This window comes from Rattus norvegicus, chromosome 5, assembly GCF_021556685.1.
Source record: "Rattus norvegicus strain SHRSP/BbbUtx chromosome 5, alternate assembly SHRSP_T2T, whole genome shotgun sequence".
In the NCBI taxonomy this organism is placed as follows: Eukaryota; Metazoa; Chordata; class Mammalia; order Rodentia; family Muridae; genus Rattus; species Rattus norvegicus.
Window position 1 is genome coordinate 115,759,984 of NC_141538.1, and position 18,689 is coordinate 115,778,672.

The 18,689-nt window shown below is 46.1% G+C and overlaps 1 long non-coding RNA gene across 3 annotated transcripts in view; it reads left to right on the forward strand.

Annotated features, from left to right (window-relative positions):
- LOC148005918 (uncharacterized) overlaps positions 1 to 18,689 on the forward strand; it is a 28,912-nt gene continuing 10,223 nt past the window's right edge. The window contains exon 1 of one of the 3 annotated variants that reach the window (XR_015620348.1): positions 1 to 226. This is a non-coding gene — a long non-coding RNA (uncharacterized LOC148005918). The remainder of the gene's footprint in view (positions 227 to 18,689) is intronic. The other 2 variants (XR_015620347.1, XR_015620349.1) reach the window with 2 other exon arrangements.

Here is an 18,689-nt window from a genome sequence, read left to right on the forward strand (position 1 = left end):
GAACCAGAACAATCTTCCTGCACATTGAGTAATCTGCTTCCTTTCCCTGCCCGGGGCAAGAGTCGGCTCAGGGAAAGTGAAGAAACCAGTTTGGGGCAGCACTAGGGTGGGCGTGGGCTGGGCACTGCCAGGAACTCTGCGGCAAGACCAGTTTCCATTGCTTCCGGACCGGATGCAGGGCTGCGATCCGGGCGGAGACCAGAGAATTGCGCCCGTGAGCGCACCTGTAAGTCCTTCTGAACAGCATTAGTCAGGGACGGTAGGATGGGACCAGCGTTTCTGGGTCAGCAGACACTAGGGCGCAACTTCCGGTTACTAAATCGGGCGAGTGGGTGGAGCCAGTAAGTTGTGGGCCGGTGGATGGGCAGTTGAATAACCCTGCCGCGGTGTGTGTAGCAGAGGGGGCGGGGACGGGGGGCGCGGGTGGTGGGGTAGGGGTGGTGGCGGAACCCAAAGGCACTGCCACCAGCACCTCTTCTGAGTATAACCATTGACTGGGTGGGGAAAAAACAGCGTTAAGTTTCGACTCGCCTGGCTTTTGTATTCTTGGGCAAGTGACTTAGTTTATATGGCACCACGCTTTCTCAGATGTAAAACGAACGAATCAATGAGATAACAGCGCAGTAGTAGCCATAGTAGTAGTAGGTGCTCAATAAAACGAGGTTCCCTTCTAACATGCCAGCACTCCCTGCCCTACAGTCCCGCCCACAGGCAGAACTAGGACGGAAGGTTTTGAGAGGCAGGTGGCCTGGCCTGGAGACGATTCAAGAGCCATTTTAGCCTCGGGTTGCCTGTCTAGCCAGCAGGATGGGGCATGAGGGCGGGTCCCTAAGGTCGAATTTCGGTCGGGTTTCTGTGATCCTGGTAGGGAGTTTCAGTGCATTCTTTCACGTACTTACTCGTAGATTCTTATCAGGCTGCTGCCTTTTGCCTCCCCCAGTGGCCCTACAGCGTTTCATCCATACAAGGCCAGTTTCCACCCTTAGCTCTGTATGTAAACAAAGCCAGGGCTTTTAGCGGCAGGTCCCCACAGGTCTAGCTCTCTGTGCCAGGTACGCTGGAGGTAGAGCCAAAGTCTGGCTCTGTGACCCCGGAACCCGCTCTGCTACCAAGTTCCCACTGGCCCAAACTTTTAGCCAATAATGTGGATGATAATGTTGTTCTCATTCTTCTACCCTGCGTGTTGTCAAGGACGCTGCAAAAGTACTAAGCTGGTGTAGGGAGTCTGGGTAAAAAATGGTCTAGGATGAGATGGACCCTCTGAAGTGCCGTGGGTGTGTCAAATGAGAATTGAACCGTAGCATAAGCCGCCGGCTGATTCTCCGGAGACAGTCTAGTCCTCAAGTTACAAATATACCATCTTATTAAAATAGTAACGAGGACTATAGAACTCAGAATGATTTTAGCTGAAAATAAGAGACAGCAAAGACAATCCTGGCAGTTTCTACATGTTCCTCCACTCCTTAAACATACTTTGTTGCCCAGTCTGAGGCCTCAGCCACATCCACTGAGAGGTGAGCAGAAAGAGAGAAGCATTGAGATTTCAGACTCTCTTCTCAGGTTCTTTGGTGCCCGGAGTGAGGGTAGGGGTGGGAGGACCCAGGACTGAGGACTCTGAGCAAGGACAACAGCTGAGGCTCAGTGCTATGAGCTTTGCTGGTTCCAGAAAGTTCCCTTTGTGGGAACCTGCCTACTTCCTCCTCTCAGTCCTCCTCAGTATAGTGTGTGTGTGTGTGTGTGTGTGTGTGTGTGTGTGTGTGTGTGTGTGTGTGTGTGTGTGTGTATGTGGTGGGTGGTGGTGGTGGTGGATGTCACTGCTCTTGGCTGGTTAAATACGGTGAAGCCTAGAGTAACAGTCTTATCCCCAGTCCCAGGGAGTGAGATAGGGCCTGCCTGCATTTCAGCCTCCTTAGGACAGTCACCAATTCTATGGTCTTGAGAACATGACTTAATTTCCCTCAGTCTTAATTTCTGAAGCCTTAAACTGGGGGTTGGCAACATTTACCTCATATAATTGTTTTGAAAACTGAATGCATACACATCTATAAAGCCTAGGACGTTTAAAAAACAATTAATTAATGGAGTGTTCCGTTTCGCTTGTTATTGTTAGGCAGGTCTAAGTAGGGCTCTCAGGCCAATTAAGAACCGGATGACCCTGCCAGGTGCACTTTCTTCAGACACTGGGTGGTGGTGAGACAGGGTGAGCTGTGGTGTCTGGCAGGTTCACCAGCTATGTGCACAGGCTGGAAAGCATTGGCCAGCACCGTCTTAGCTCTTTCCACCCAACCAGTTTATTTAATTCTACAATTACACTAGGAGACAGGTCTTACTAGTATTCTATTTCACTAGGGGGAAATTGAGGCATGGAGCAGTTATGTGACTTGTGTAAATGCCACATAGCTACAAAGTAGGAGAATATCCTGGTGCCCAGAGGCTGAGAGGAGCTATGCAAGGAGATGGGGTTGCAGTAGTGGCCTGATGCATGGCCACCTCCTCAGTAAGCCCAGGGACTTCTTTCTTCGTATAGAGGTTTCAGGAAGCCTCACACTTTAACACACTCTACATAAGGCACCTTGCGCACAGTAGGTGCTTAGTGGTGCTAGCCTCTCCACCTGTATATTTTGGTTACTTGGGGAATAATTGTGTCTCTACTGCTGTGCCTCATGGAATCCGATGGATGGGTCTGGCTCATGCTCAGGTTCTGGCCTTTCGTACTAACTGCCTCTAAGAGATGGACGCATTCTCCCTCCCTTTCCCTCTCTCTTTGGAGTCCTGTTCTAATCCTCGTGGCCAGAGCTCTGAAGCATAGACTGTGGGCTGTCCGGCAGTGCAAACAGAAGCACTCCTCGATGTTTGTCGCATAAATGTTCGATCATCTCAAGGTCGGCTTTTCCATTTGACGTTTCCAGTTAGATGCAGGAAGTCAGGGTTGGGAAAGCAGAATGGATAAGATTTTTCAGGATAATTTTTAAAGAGCTTTAATGTTTAAAAGATTTTTAAGCTAGGAGGGGTTCTTAACAACACACTGTAAGCTCCCATCATTCACGGAGACTGCATTCTGAGGGTCAAACCATCTTTGCATCTCCTTATAAACTTGATCAGATATGGGGCGGGAGTAGGTAGAATGCCAGCCCGTTCAATGCCGAGGGGTATTTGTCCAGCTTTGTATGTCGGGAACTGCCATGTTCCAGGAGTTTGCTCATTTGAAATAAGCCCACGAGCCTGTGACACCATGTGCTGTGAAGGAGGGGTCTGATCCTACATCCACTCCAAGACTTTGTTCACTCTGCACAGGGACAAAATGCAAAGTCTGAGCTGCAGTTGGGGAGCAGCAGCAGCTTGCAAGTCTCCCAGCATCTCCCTGCTCTTCCTGAGTTGCAGACCTCCGAACTGAAGGTTCAGAAGAGATTTCAAGATCACCTCAGCCAAGGTTTCTCAGTCACTTGTTTACCCAAGTTGCCCTAGATAAATGCCTCACAGCCACTTTTAATGACCTTCAAACTCCAAATAAATGTCATGACTTAAGCAAGCAGAAGCAGAGGCCTGCGGTTTCAGTGCTTTCTCTTCAAACACCAGCCCCCTCAGAGCTTCTGTGCGACATCTTCCCCCCATCCTTGCCAATAGCAGCCCAAGGGAGAGGGAGGGTGCTTCTTTCCATCTTCTTCTCTGTGCTTTGTTTCTTAGGAGGCGAGGCCCAGAGAGGTTGGAATTGGTGACACAATCGGTTTTTGGACTTGGGTTTGTCCAACACCTCCAGGGATGCCTTTGCCATCACTTCTGTTTTCGTCCCAACTGGTCTCTCTTATGTGTGCTCTCCTAGCACAGGGACCACACACAGGAATCTGCCTTTGTCACCTCTCTGTCCCAGAATTCCTCATCCTTCCATGCCTCAGTACAGGTTGCTCCTCTGCTTGGAGCCTTCTCTCCCTCCTCCCCGGGTTTATTAGTTAGCTAGATTCACCGGAAAACTTCCCGGCTCTACTGCATCCAGATGGAGACGACTGGTCTTCTGCTTGTGTAGGGCCGTCTCTCAAACGCTAACGCTTCCAGTGTTGTTTACAAATCTCTCTTAATTGCTTATGACCTCCGTAGGCATCTTGACATGCACATGTATTACCCGTGCCACCCCCTCCAAACCACCCCCTCCACACCGCATCACATCTCCTAATACACACACTCCATGTCCCATTACTTCTCTACATCCCCCAACACCACACATATAAAACATACACACACACACACACACACACACACACACACACACACACACCACACCACGTAAGTCACCCATTCCTATACATCCTACAGCACATATACCACACATCCCTGCACACTTCCACATGCTGCCCCTGGCTTATCATTTGGTTTTACTTTTCCATTTTTCTTTTGTTTGTGGAGATAGGGTCTTTCCGGGTAGTTCTGGCCAGCCTCAAATGTGCTGTGTAGCTCATGGCGTCCTCAAAACTTGACTTCCTATTGTCTCAGCCTCCAGAGTGGGCTACTGCACATAGCCAGTAACTTACTTTAATTTTTTTTAGTCGTCACCGAGGCTATATCTTCTTAAGGGCAGCTGTCCTGCGTTGGAGCAATAGAGGGTGACTGCTGGCTTTTGAGGTTGACTGCAGATCTCCCAGGCTCCTAGCATCCTTCCTGGTAATCCTCCAGAGAGCTTTTATCTGATAACTAAGTGCAGGGGAATGTAAGTTTTCTTCCTTCATTCTTAGTTTATTATCAAGAGTAGACACAGTCCCTTACAATCATTTAGGGTTTAGGAGTAAAACAGACAAACTATCTTCTTTTGTAAAGTTTACTTTCTCTTGGAGGAGAACAGTAGGTCAATAAGGACCATGTGTGGCAGTTCAGATAATCATGCACAGAACCAAGAAGACTCTGACAAGATGGCTACCTCGAGGGATCATTTACATGAGGAACTCAGGACAGGCCCTCTGAGAGAGTGCCACTTGCCCTGGATGCAGTTGAGGTGAAGTGGGATAAAGACTTGGAGGACATGCATTTGAAGTAGATAGAACGGCAGGTGTGTAGGCCATGGACTGGGAACACACTGGGCACGGGGCAGCAGCGGAATGGATGAAGTGTTCACACAGGCAGGATCAGTCACAGACACTGGTGATTTGGGGCGGGTCAGTGTCAACACAGAGGTCCTGCTATAGACTTCTGAATGTCATGGTAGAGTAAGTCCCCTACTATAGACTCAGGGAGACAAGACACCTGTTGGTCTTCAAGAACAGCAGCTGGCAGCAGCTACTGAAGATATCCCACAATGTCCTCTACTCCAAAGAGAGCCCCAGGCTCAGCAGGTAAATGTGCCTGACACTAAGCCTGCTGACCTGAGTTTAATCCCCAGATCCTACATGGAGGAAGGAGAGAGCCAACTCTGATCAGTTCTTCTCTGGTCTCCACACAGGTGGTATGGCATATGTGCCCTCCCCCCATCAAAATGGCTGTAATTAGAAAGAAAAATGAAGTATATTTTAAGAAAGCGAATCCCCATAAAATCTGGGTGGAAATGACATCTGAAAGGCTCAGACCAATCAAGGGGCCACTCTGGAAGTTTACGTGTCTCTGACTATGGAAAGTCAGTAACTATTGTTACACTGTCATGGGTATGGGGCCCTGGACAGGAAGGAGACAGTCAGGGTCTCGGCCTCTACTAGCTTGCTGCCTCTTGCCTTTGAGAGAGGATATCTATGCCCCGAAAAGGATAGGTTAGCAGTATGAAGTCAGGAAGACCTAGGTTCTCCCTCCCTCATTCCCTCTCTCCCTCCCTCCTCCCTCCCCTCTCCTTCCTTCCCTTCCTTCTACTTCCTTTCCTCTTTCCCTCTCTGCATACCTCTGCAAAGCTAGTCAAGCTTCCATGTGTTACTTCACTGCACTGAGCCTCATGCCTCTCCTAGACCCAGAAGCAGATGAACTTTGCCTTGTCTCTCTGGGACTCTGATACTTTTTCATCCCTGAAGCAATGACCATGAGAACAAGTTTGGTTTTTGTTTGTTAGTTAGTTAGTTTGTTGTTGTTGTTTTTTCAGAATTCTCACCAATTAACCAGACAATGCATACATGCTATTCCTGCTTTATAAGTCACTCACTTTTGCTTGCTTCATCCTGGTGCATCCAGGGTCCTGGGTGTGGAATGCTGCAGAGGAGCAATTGTATAGCTTTTTAAAGAATTGGTGGAATACTCCAAGTTAGAGCATGGGGAGAGGGTATAACCTGAGGCCGGGTTGTTGTTTGTTTTTTGTTTTTAAAGATGTGATAAGTTAGATGCTCGCACCTAGAATCCGAGTACACTAGAAGCTAAGGAAGAAGGATAGACACTCAAGGTCAGACCGGGCTACATAGTGAGACCCTGTCTCAAACAACAACCAAAAGAAGCTATGTGGAGGTAGAGCTAACTATTCACTCTTTATTGGCCAAGTGAACCAAGAGTCTGGGAAAGTTGTACATACTCTCCCTTCCTTCTTTCTTCCTGTGTATGTAGTCCAGGCTGGCCTCCTGTGTATCTCATTATGTAGCCCAGGCTGGCCTCAAACTTGAGCCACCCCTGCCACTGTCTCCTAAGTGCTGAGATTTTATCATGAAGCACTACAACAAGTGAGAATTGTGTTTTAATAGGAAGATTTGGTGGGAGCCATGGTGGGGAATCAGGGCCGCTGGAGGGGGTTGACTCTCAGTGGCAGGCCACTTCTAGGTGTTTGGTAGCCCTGTTTAAGTTTGATACTAAGAGGATAAGAGAATGCTTGCCCATTCCCCTATACTAGAGAGGACTCTGGGTGCTCCGTTTGAGGCCTGAGTATAGTCCTCCTTTCTTGTGTTCCCCCTCATCCTCTCTGAATTCTGCTTCTTTATCTGTGAAGCAGAGGTCCATGATTCCCTCCTCGGGTTGTGCCCTAGCGACTCTGACTCTGGACACTTGCACCTGTTTGTTATGTGAGCCCCAGGAGTGCAGGTGACAAAGCCACAGGGGCCTACAACTAACTAGCGTGACTTCAGTTAACCACTGTCACCTCACTAAAGCACCCACTTTTTATCTGGAAGTGGAGATAAGCCTGCCTCTCAGGGATGAGAGTCATCTTAAAGAGTGCTAAGAGAGGGCTATGATAATACTGTCTTCTTCCTTGTCTCTTGGTAGTTAGTCTATCTCTTCTCCCCTAGACACCCCTGGGGTTCCTCTGGGTGCCTACTGGGGTGCTGGGTGCCACGATGCTGTTTCTCAGCAACACTCCCACCCTTCCTAGTAGCCTGCAGGCTCACATGTCTGCATTCTCATTGGAAATGCCCTAGCACAAGAAAGCACTCAGGGCCACGGAAGCTCAGGCCTGTGTGAGCAATCTCACATCTCCAGTCAGCTTTTGCAGGGTTCCCAGAACGGCATGTCCACTCAGAACCTGGGGCTGGCGCAGCTACACATCCTTTTCAGGAGAGCACAGCCTCGAGGCAGCAGGAACTCAGGGTGACTCAGCTTCACATGTGACAAACAGCCTGTGAAGTAAAACAGACCAGAGCTCCAGCACGGCTGCCTTCAGACTTTGGGGAAGGAAGTGGGAGGCACGAGAGGTAATGGACAGCGTTGAACTCACACGTCACCTCAGGAGGCTAATAGATACCAAATGCATGCTCTGCTGAAGCCTTACCACAGCCACCTGAGTGTGTGATGGTCTGAGAGGTCAGGCCTCTCACAGGGGATCATAGTCAGTAGATCAGGGATCTGAGCAGAGCCATCTGACGTAGACACCCTCGTTCTTCCCTAACAACATATCAGGAAAAAAAAGTCTTTTCCCCCAACCCCACTTCCTGTGGCACTTCAGAGTTCCCTGTGTGTAGTTAAAAAAAAAAAAAAAGAAAGAAAAAAGAAAAGAAAAGAAAAAAGGTAAAATAAAAGACTGACCCATTGAATTTTATTTTTCAAAGTTTGCATCAAATAATGTTCCTAGGTCCTTTTACCATTTACACCCAGGGCTGTCTTTCCCCTCACATCCTTGGTTTATGATAGCCAGGGAGTGCACAGCGAGTGCTGGGGCAGGAGCCTGTGGAGTGGGTGCCACCATTATAGGGCTGTGGAAGGGCGAGTAGCAGAATCACTTCCATGGCTCTGTCCAGCACTAAAATCAAAGCCACAACCAACCCTGCTTTGGGGTTCAGGGGTTGGGAACACCACTCTCAGGGAACACTCAGAGGAGGTGTGGCCTGGCAGGAAGCATTAGGCTATGCCAAACAGGAAAGGGGAGGGCAGGCCAGGGAGGGACTGAAACGTCACCAGGATGCGTGCCAAAGTTGGGTGGGCCTAAATACTAGGGCAGAGCTGCTGGGCACATGACTCTGTTGAAAATCTCCCAGGGAATAACCTCTAATCCCTGCCTTTTTGAAAGGTTTGGGGAAGGCTCCAATCTGCCGTCTGCCGGTCTGGGATATGGGGGGAATCCTATGCTGGCACATAGCCACAGGGACATTTCTCAGGGAAAGCCTTTGGCCCAGTAAGTCTGTTTTCTCTTTTCTTTGGAGACTAGGATTTCGAACGTGTTCAGGAAAAATGTAACATACAAACAAACAGCCTTGGCCATCTGTGTCTCCCCCTTGGAGCCAGGGCAAGCCTGGGGAAATGGGGGTACTTAGCCTCCCTGGGCTCTCTAACTGTAGGCCATCCCTTTGTAGCCAGTCTCTGGATGGATTAGTTGCTTTTGCACAATGTTATTCCAGGTGATTTCAATGTAAAGCACTCTTTCCTTTTTCTGTGGGTCAGAACCCCTGGTTTACTTTTTAAGCTATAGTCAAAATGTCTGCCAGCCCTTAACTTCTGCCTGTGAGCTTAGCAGTTGGTGTTTCATGTTACTCTCTGCATAGCAAAGTGTTCGGGACAGAACCTGGTGCACAGCAATGCTCAGTGGAGGATGCCTAAGGTCCCTATGAATTACCTTAATTCTGTTGTGTGCTCATGGCAGATAGGGTTTGTCTTGTGCATTGCAGACACTGCATGAGAAGTCTGTGGGCTTCAGGAGGGTAGGGACTGTGTGTTTACTCTGCAGTGTCTCCAAGCACATGCCTATCCAAAGGGAATTCCAAGGGTGGCAATCTGGTCACTCAAGCTGGTGAGCCAGTGCAGTGACTTATGTCTAGAATTCCAAAATCAGTTCGGAGTCACTGTAGGCTAAAGAATAGAGAATCAGGGCAGAGTGTAGATCTTGGCTTGCTTCTTCTTCAACTGTCTACTACCTTTATGACCTTGGAAAGATTGATCTTTTTGAACCCTAAATACCTATTTTCCAAAGAACAAAGATCATAGCGTCTGCTTGTCTGTTTCACAGGTTTGTTGTGGGCACCAGTGAGCGTGCACAGACGGTGTGCCAGTTGTGGGAATCCTCCTGGCGTCCCTGGCCATTGCCACTGCTGTGATTTAGAGTGAAATGTCTCTTATTGGCTCCTGGGTTGGCACTTGTTTTCCAGCTGGTGGTGCTGTTTGGAAAGGTCATGGAACCTTGAGGAGGTCTTGTTGGGGTAGGTAGTCACAAGGGTGAGACTTGAGGGTAGATAGCCTGGTCACACTTCCTGCCTGCTCTCTGGATCTTGATGGTAGATCAGTGTGACTAGCCGCCACATGCTGCAGTTGCCCTGTCTTCCCTTCTGTGGCTGACTGAATTCTTTCTTCCACTGTGACCAAGAAGAAACCATTCCTTCTTTAAATTGCTATTGCCACAGCCATTTGAAGAGTAAATCAAACATACAACTGCCACATTTGCCAGAATGCAACCTGTGGATGCTGTCATGGGTGGATAGCAGCCACTACATGTGCTCCAAATGCATATTCTTTAAGTTTTGGAATAGTGTTTCTCTTCTAATCGTACATGTTAAGTAATGACTTTAACCTTTGAAAGCTTCTTTTGACTGGGCCACTTTCCAGCTTTAAAATGTTGACCTTACATTTCAGAGTACAGTTCATAGGTGTCCTGTAAAAGGGAGAATCAAACACTCACAGTATTTGCTGTTTGTTGTCATGTGATCAAAGAGGGGAGAAGCCAGGGGCTATCTGAAGGTATAGAAAAAAGTGTAAGTCACAGCCCTAACTCTGGAAGAATTCACAGTATGGTTTGTTAGCCAGAGCTGAATGCTTGACTTGTAGGCAAAGCACATTTTATATATATATAAAAGGTGGTTTGTGAAGACTTTACAGAGAAATGGGCTTTGTTTGGGGTTTCTATTTCTGCGAAAAGACACCATGATCCCCCACTTCCCAGCTCTTAGAAAGGAAAACATTTGATTGGGGCTGGCTTACAATTTCAGAGGTTCAGTTCAGTATCATCATGACAAGTAGTGTGGCGGCGTGCAGGCAGGCATGGTGCCGGAGAAGGAGCTGAGCGGTCTACATCTGGATCTGCATATAGCACCAAGTAAAAAGACTGAGCCACTAGGCCTTTCTTGAGCATCTGAGACCTCAAAGCCTGCCCCCACAGTGACATACTTCTCTGACAAAGCCACACCTGTTCCAGGAAAGCCATACCTCCTAGTAGTGCCACTCCCTATGGGCCACGCTTTAGAACACGTGAGTCTACAGGGGACATTCCTCTTGAAATCACCACAGTATTCAGCCTTACAAAAGACTGATGCTTACTCTGTAATCCCGAGAACGTAATTCAAAAGCCAGGTCAGTGCCACTGGACACTGCTAACAGAGATATGGGTAGGATTACGGTTTTTCTTTTTATTTCTGAGCATAAAACATTCAAACATTTTAGTAATGTACCCATTTTAAAATGTCCGAATTTTCAAAGCTGCTGACATTCTGGGGTTGCTGCTTTCATGATGAGAACATGAAATATATATTTTTCATCAGACATGGTATTCTTTACCTAAAAGATGTTACAGAGAAAGCTGTTTACAGAAAGCGTTCATTTTTGTAGCTTCCACATTATGATAGCAAGTGACAAATCAGCTAGGCCAGGGTACAGTGTGAGGCAGTATACTTCAGTAACCCAACAAAGAAAACTTTAAAAACCACTTAGTAAACTGAAAATGAAGCTGTCGTGTATAATAGCAGTCTACAGGGACAGTCATAGTCAAAAGTCAATCATAGTCTGCACGTTTATGTCGAAGAATTAGAATGAACGAGAAACAGGCAATTGAATATCTAACCAAGGAATGTAGAGATTGAGATGCAAAATAAAACTAAGACAAGCAGAGAAACAAACCTAAAATATGTAAAGGGTTAAAAAGCTAATTAGAAAACAAACAAAATTATAGATTTTTATAGGTTAAAAAAAAACAGTAGAACCCTCTAGAAAACTTGTTGGACAAGAGAGATAGAGATAGAGGGGGAGACGGAGGGAAAGAGAGAGGGAAGGAGGGAGGAGAGGGAGAGGGAGGAAGGGAGGGGGAGAGAGAGAGAGAGAGAGAGAGAGAGAGAGAGAGAGAGAGGGAGAGAGAGAGAAGAGAGCACAAGAGAGCGAGAGAGCGAGAGAGCATTAGATTACTGGTAACTGAGAAGTTTGTAAATTGCCTGTCTCTTACCTCTCTTAGTCACTGAACAAACCCCATGTGCCACACATTTGTGTTTCCAGTTTTTCTAATGATCAAACTGAGGATCCAAAAACCTAGTTGACTTTGGGATGCCATACAACCAGTGGTAAAGACTAAGGAGAAGGCATCCTTGTTCCCAAGCAGGTTGTGAGGGTTGCTGGGGTTCCTCGTCAGCCCTCAGCATGTCGTGCGTGTCCGCCTTCATCATTACACAGTATCGTCTGTGGTAATCCATCCTCACCCACGGGTCTCTCTGGGAGTGTCTGCAGAGAGGTTTGGCTGAGGAAGGAAGACCCACCCTGCCATGGTGGCGTCCTTTGGATTGGGTCCTGGACTGAAGAACAGCAAAAAAGACCTACACACAAGCGTTGGTTACTGTGCTTCCTCCCTGCAGAAGGCATGGCTAGACAGCGTGTACTCTCACTCCTGTGCCATTCCCACCTTGATGGACGAATCTCTTCTTAAACTGACCCCAAGTCTTCCTTACACTGCGTTTGTCAGGTATTCTGCCCAGCGACGGGAGAGGTCACTTAAGATACTCCCATGTGTCCTCATGTTATCTTTCCACTCTGCATTGATCTCTGTTTTCTCCACTTCCAAGATGGATTAGTGTCCTGATACTGGAGAACCTTAAGTTTTTCAGCTACATCTGGTATTAACTATTTATGTAATGTTGTATTATGTATTTAATCTCAATCTGCCATTTCTACCTCTCCTTAGATCATTCAGTTCCCAGATAAAAAACACAAAACTTTCATATTTATAATCAGCCTTAATCAGCTCTGGAGCTGGGCAAATGCCTGTCCTCCAAGCCTTCATGTCTACGTCTATGTCCATAACCCCAAGGAATCACTTGCCATGTTCCTTGACTCTTCCATGCTGCTCTTGACTCCAATTGGCCAGTTCTATGTCCATGTTTTCATGATTCATCTACCTCACGGCATTTTCTCTTCTTTCCACCTTCTCTCTCTTTTTTCCTCTTTGTGGCTTCTCCTCAGACTCCAAGCCCAGGAACTGAAACCCCACCATTCTCTCTGCTGCTCAGCTGTAGGCTGTTGGTATCTTCGTCCAACAAATAGTTTTAAATTAAGGAGGAAGATCACATAGTATTACTTAGAGTATGTGCAGATTTTCTCCTCCCTGAAGCACACGGGTCAGTATTAGGCATTATAGTACATAACAACAGACCATACATCAACAGTCTAATACTATATTTTGAGCTCCACGTGGATATAAAATTTAGAGAGTTGAGACTTTAGCCCAAGTTAAATGAAAATAAATATATTTACTACTTGTAGTTTTAACGATCTTCATTCTGTATCCATCTAGTAAATCTGTGGATAGTGCTTAAAGTGGCCACCACACACACACACACACACACACACACACACACACACACACACACACACGACCACCGCCCATATAATTAGGAGTTTACTCAAGAAACACGAGGCAGTGGGGATTAGTTTTATACTTCTGTTCCAATCAGGCACTTTACAAGGGAGGTAGAGTAGAACCGAGGACAGTGGCCAACATCCCCAAATCTTATTACCCTCGTTACAATGGAAGAAAGTCTTAGAAAATCTGAAGAGGGCAAGAGGAAAGGTATGTGAAAGGTACTTGAAGGGCCACCAGCTCTATGAGTCTGGGTTTGGCCGTGTCCCTAGTTAGAACACAACCAATTGGTAGAAACTATGGTGAATTTGTTTGTTTATATTGGGGGTGGGGAGGAATGGGGTGTACTGTTCATTTAACCCAGGTTCTTACATGTGCTAGGCAGGCACTGCACCATTGAGCTTCATTTGCAGGTTCAGAGGATTCTAGTTCAACTATGTTAGTGGAAGAGCCTTAATAACTAGAAATATCTAAAGGCATTAGCTGCTGCTGAATTTTACTACTTGCTAACCATACCAAACTAAGACCAGGCAAACTGATGAGTTGGCCACCCTTGTTTATGGAGTTTTAGGCTAAATTAAAAAAATTATTTATTTATTTATTTATTTATTTATTTATTTATTTATTTATTTCAGAGCTGAGGACCAGCAAGCGGTCTACCACTGAACTAAATCCCCAACCCCTAAAAATTTTATTTTTAATTTCTGCACGTGTATGTATATGTACGTTTTGCCTGCATGTACGAGCCTCACATGTGTGTCTGAGGGGCCAGAAAAGGGTATTGAATCCCCTGGAGTTAAGAATGGTTGTGAACCGCCATGTGGGTGCTGGGGATTGAACCTAGGTTTTCTGCAGGAGTAGACAGTGTGCTTAACCAATGATCCATCTCACCAACCTCTGGTTTAAAAAAGAAAGGAAGAAAGACGTAAAAGTAATTGTGGCAGCAGTAGTAACAGTTGTGGGAGTAGAAGGAGAGACAAATACCATCTCTAAGGAGAATCCTAGGCCTGGGGATGTGGCTCAGTGGTAGAGCACTCAACAAGCATGCTCAGGGTCCTGGGTTCAATCACCAATTTGAACAAACAAATGAACATGGGCCTGGTGGCACACACAAGTATCTGAGAGGGTGAGGCAGGAGGATTGTAATAAGTTCAGGTCCAGTCAGAGCTACAAAATAAGTTCAAACAAAGACTTGATACGAAGGAAGATCTTAAGAAACAAAAACTAAATGCATAAATAATTTAAGAGGGTGTAAGGTGTCCCTGACAGCCCTCTAAGAAGCTTTTTAGGTGTCTGCCCTGCTTAGTTAGCAATGTATTCGAAGCACCCAGTGTTGGCATTGGTCAAACACGAGCTGATCAATGTCAAAGGCTCTTATGCTGAGACTCGAGGCTATGAAGCACTTTGATCGTAGGAGAAAAAAGTATATGAGGGCAAGATGGTAAAAATAGAGAACCTGGGTGCAGCGACTGGTGAGTACAATGTCTGGTGTGCTCTAGCCTTTTCCTGTGGCTACTAATATATTTCTGGGGAGGCCCTTGAAACAATAAGTCTCTTATATTTTATGTATTCTTTTTTTTTTCTTTTTTTTTTTTCGGAGCTGGGGACCGAACCCAGGGCCTTGTGCTTGCTAGGCAAGCGCTCTACCACTGAGCTAAATCCCCAACCCTTATGTATTCTTTTTTCCATCTTCCTTCCTTTCCTTCCATTTTCTCTGTTGAAAAAGACAACGCTCTCTTAGAAAGGATATCATTAGATATTCTTTCAGGCCAAGCATAGGTGCAAATTAATCGTCCATTAAAATGCCCTGTGGACAAAGTTGGGTATGAGATTGGTCGAACGATGAGAAGTAATTGGGACAGACGAGGTGCGGAGGAGTATGGAGCTGAGAAGGTACTATTGGGAAGCAGAGTGCGTACTCAACAGCTTCGGGCCACACACAGCTCTTTCCTTCTGGGTTTCTACTAGGAGAACCAAACATGATTATTCTTATGAGGCAAAGAGCAGGAAAGGGGAAGAAAGATTTCCTGGGCAACTAGTATATGGCAGACACTCTAGGAGCTTACACACACACACACACACACACACACACACACACACACACACACCGCACAGACATACATGCATCACAAACACATACTGCACACACAACATATACACACATACCAGCACATTCACATACACACATAGACATACACACAAATACACCACAAACACATATGCATACACACATATACACCATAAACATACACAAAAACATATGTACTATAAATAAACATATACATGCATACTACAAATGAATATACATATGTACAAAATATACCTACACACAAAAATCATGCCACAAAGTACATACACATAGCACCTACACACACATATCACAAACGCACACATATTTACACACAAATACACCACAAACACACCACAGGCATACTACAAAAACATGCACACACAAATAACACATACACATACACCACAAACACAGAGAGAAATACACACAAATATACCACAAATACATACATACATATACACACATACAAACTCACACATGTACATACAAAACACATGCATACTACAAATATACATATTTACATACATATACACGCACAGACAACATACATACACATGCCACAAACACACACACACACACAAAACATATACACACATCACAAACACACATTTTCAAAGATGGTATTAACTTCACAGAGAATTAAAATATGTGGTGACTTGCCCAATGTGTCAGTTAGAAGCTGGTCCAGATTTAAGACTGGTTTTGTATGACTTTACAAAAGTCATTTTTAACTTCCCATCTTCAATTCACATCTCTGCCGATGAAAGCAGAACCTTTTTGCAGCTTCCTCTGTCTTTGTTTCTGCCTCTTTTGGGAGCCTTCTTTCCCAAGTACCTTAGTAGGTGTTCTATTGCTGTAAAGAAATACTATGAGTGTGACAAATCTGATACAGTTTCAGAGGCTTAGTCCACTGTTACTGTGGCAGGGAATGTGGTGGCGCATAGGAAGCCATGGTGCTGGAGATTAGCTGAGAGCTCTACACATGGATCCACGGGCAGCAGGAAGAGAAAGGAGAGACAGTCACTGAGCCCAGCTTTGGCATTTGAACCTCAAAGCCCACCCTCAGTGATACACTTCTCCAAGAAAGCCTTACCCACTCCAACAAGGCCACATGTCCTAATCCCTCTCAAGTAGTGCCACTTTCTGGTGACTAAGCACTGAAACATATGAACCCATAGAGGGGAGGGGCATTCTTATTCAAACCACCATACCAAGTGTCCCAGTCTCATAGAGGCTTACAGAAAGGATCCTGGAGGCTGCTGAGGCCGAGCAATGTATGGCAGGATTAGATTCTCTGCCCAGAGATCCTGAGAGGCCATTGTGTGAAGCTGTAAAGGTGACACACACTACCCCCATCCTCTTAGAAGCAGCAAGTCAGGATCTGGGATGTGTGTGGTGATTGATGCCCTAATCTCAACAGAATCAACTAAGAGACAAACCTCTGGTCATGTTTGTGGTGGAATCTAGACTGAGTTAACTAAGGTGCAGCACCAGTCCCTAGACTGGAGACCTGGACAAAATACAAAAAAGAAAGTAAGCTGTGTACCACACTTTCCTACCACAATTGACTGTGCCCTTCAACTGTGAGACAAAAGGAAGCCTTCCTCCTTTAAGTTTGCTCTTGTCCGGCATTCTGTTACAGCAGTGGGAAAGGTAGCGTGATGTGCTTGTTGGAAGGGCTTTGCTAACCATAACAGGAAGTGAAGAAAATCTCAGGAAGCCAACTAGTCAAACTGCTGTGCATGCATGCATGAACTTATTAGCATGAAGAAATGCAAGGGCATAGAGACTCTAGCTTAGGATCTACCATCCTGTAATATCTATGGGACCCAAGTCTGTCTGCTCCTTGGAGACTCAGTTATACTATCTTTAAAATGGATGAATTGCACTTACTTTGTCCCACTGAAGAAACTATACTGAAAGATTACCTTGACTGTGGCAATAAGTAATATACCAGAGAGTAAGTAAGACCATTGGAAAATGTTTATAGTAAATATTCTGTGTGTCCCGGTGGACATGAATGAAAGAAGAAGTGGTATTGTTATTTCTTGATGGCCAGTATGTTCATGTCAAAGAAATCCAGACAATCTAGCTTAAGTCCAGGTAGATGGTGAGAGGGCCATGGGTGGATCCAACCTCACAGGCAGCTAGCTCCACGTGTCCAGCACTGGGGCCACTGTGCCTCTGGGTCCTCCTACTTATTCTCTTCAGATTCTTCTGGGTCCTCCTACTTGTTCTCTATTCAGACTCTTTCTTTGATATTCCTTGTCATGGTCACTGTTTTATTGCTGTAAAGAAACACGGTGACCTAAGAAACGTACAAAAGAAAGCATTTAATTGAGGGCTTGTTTTAGCGTCAGAGGGTCTGCCCATGACATGTTGAGGAGCATGATCATTGACAGGGTGATAGAGCAGTACTAAGAGCTTACAACCTGACCTTCAGGCAGTAGGCAGAGAGAGGGAGACTGGTCTGGTGTGGACTTTTGAAGCATCAAAGCCCACCCTTAGGGACACGCTTTCTCCAACAACGTCATGCCCCCTAATCCTTCCTACTCAGTTCTACTAACTGTGGAATCAAGCATTCAAATATCCAATCCAATGGGGGGCATTTTCATTTAAGTCACTACAGAACAGGTGAGCTTCCTGCCTATGGCAAGCAGTGTGATCAGTTGTCAGTGCTCCTCATGTGCCTTCTTCAGGTCTGTAGACGGGAATGCATGTAATAGAAAAGTGGATGGTCATATACACACAGTGTAAGTTCCCGTTTTCACTGTCTGTGATGAGTGAAGGAAGGCTTTGTTCCTACAGATCAGATAGGAAAGTCTCATAGCCGTGCTGTAATTGGCCTGGATGGTCACATGCATGCCTCGGATAAATCTCCATGGTCAAGGATGGGGATTACCCCTGGCTTGCCTTGCATCTCAGGATTTTCCAGTGTGTCTAAGAGGAGAGGGAAACACACAGAGACATAGCCACTTCCATTTGTAACTACCACAGAATTTAAACAATAAAAGATCCCAAAGAATCCGGATCCTCAACATGTTCTAGTTCTGGGGACGCAAGCTACCTGCAGATGTCTGGAGATGTTTGCACTGGTAGGAAATCTTGCCAGTCCGTTATCCCCCTTAGTTTTGGGCAGGCATAAGGTACAGAAGAGGTTCATTCTGTCAAATCAAGTTAGGGAATAGAGTGGACGAGCTGACAGTTCCCAGCAACTTTCCAGCCCAACAGAGGACAGACAGATACCTGAGCCTCAAAAGCATGTCTGGAGCACCCATCGGCACATAAGAGACCCACGGGGTGCCTGACAGGAAGAAGTGCCACAATGGAATTAAGCCTTCTGGCTGACTGGACTACTGTGTCCAGAGTTGGAAAAGCATCCTCGAAGGAATGTATGAGGCCCACTGTGCCTTGTTGGAGGATTAGGGAGGAAGGTAGGACCAGATTTGGTACCTGGAGGAGTTTTGAAGTATGTCATCCACAGTGATCATTGCGGGTGCCTTCTCTACATCAGTAACCATGGTCTTTACAGGAGGCCTATGGCACAACCCCCGGTTGCACAGCAAGCTGCCATGGTGTTGCCCTTTTTAAGAACAAAACTTAACACTGGAGTGTGCACCACAGCAGTTGGGAAATCACTACAGGGCTACTTTACTTTTCAAAAGAACTAAGCCCCACTGCTAATAAGAATCACTATTA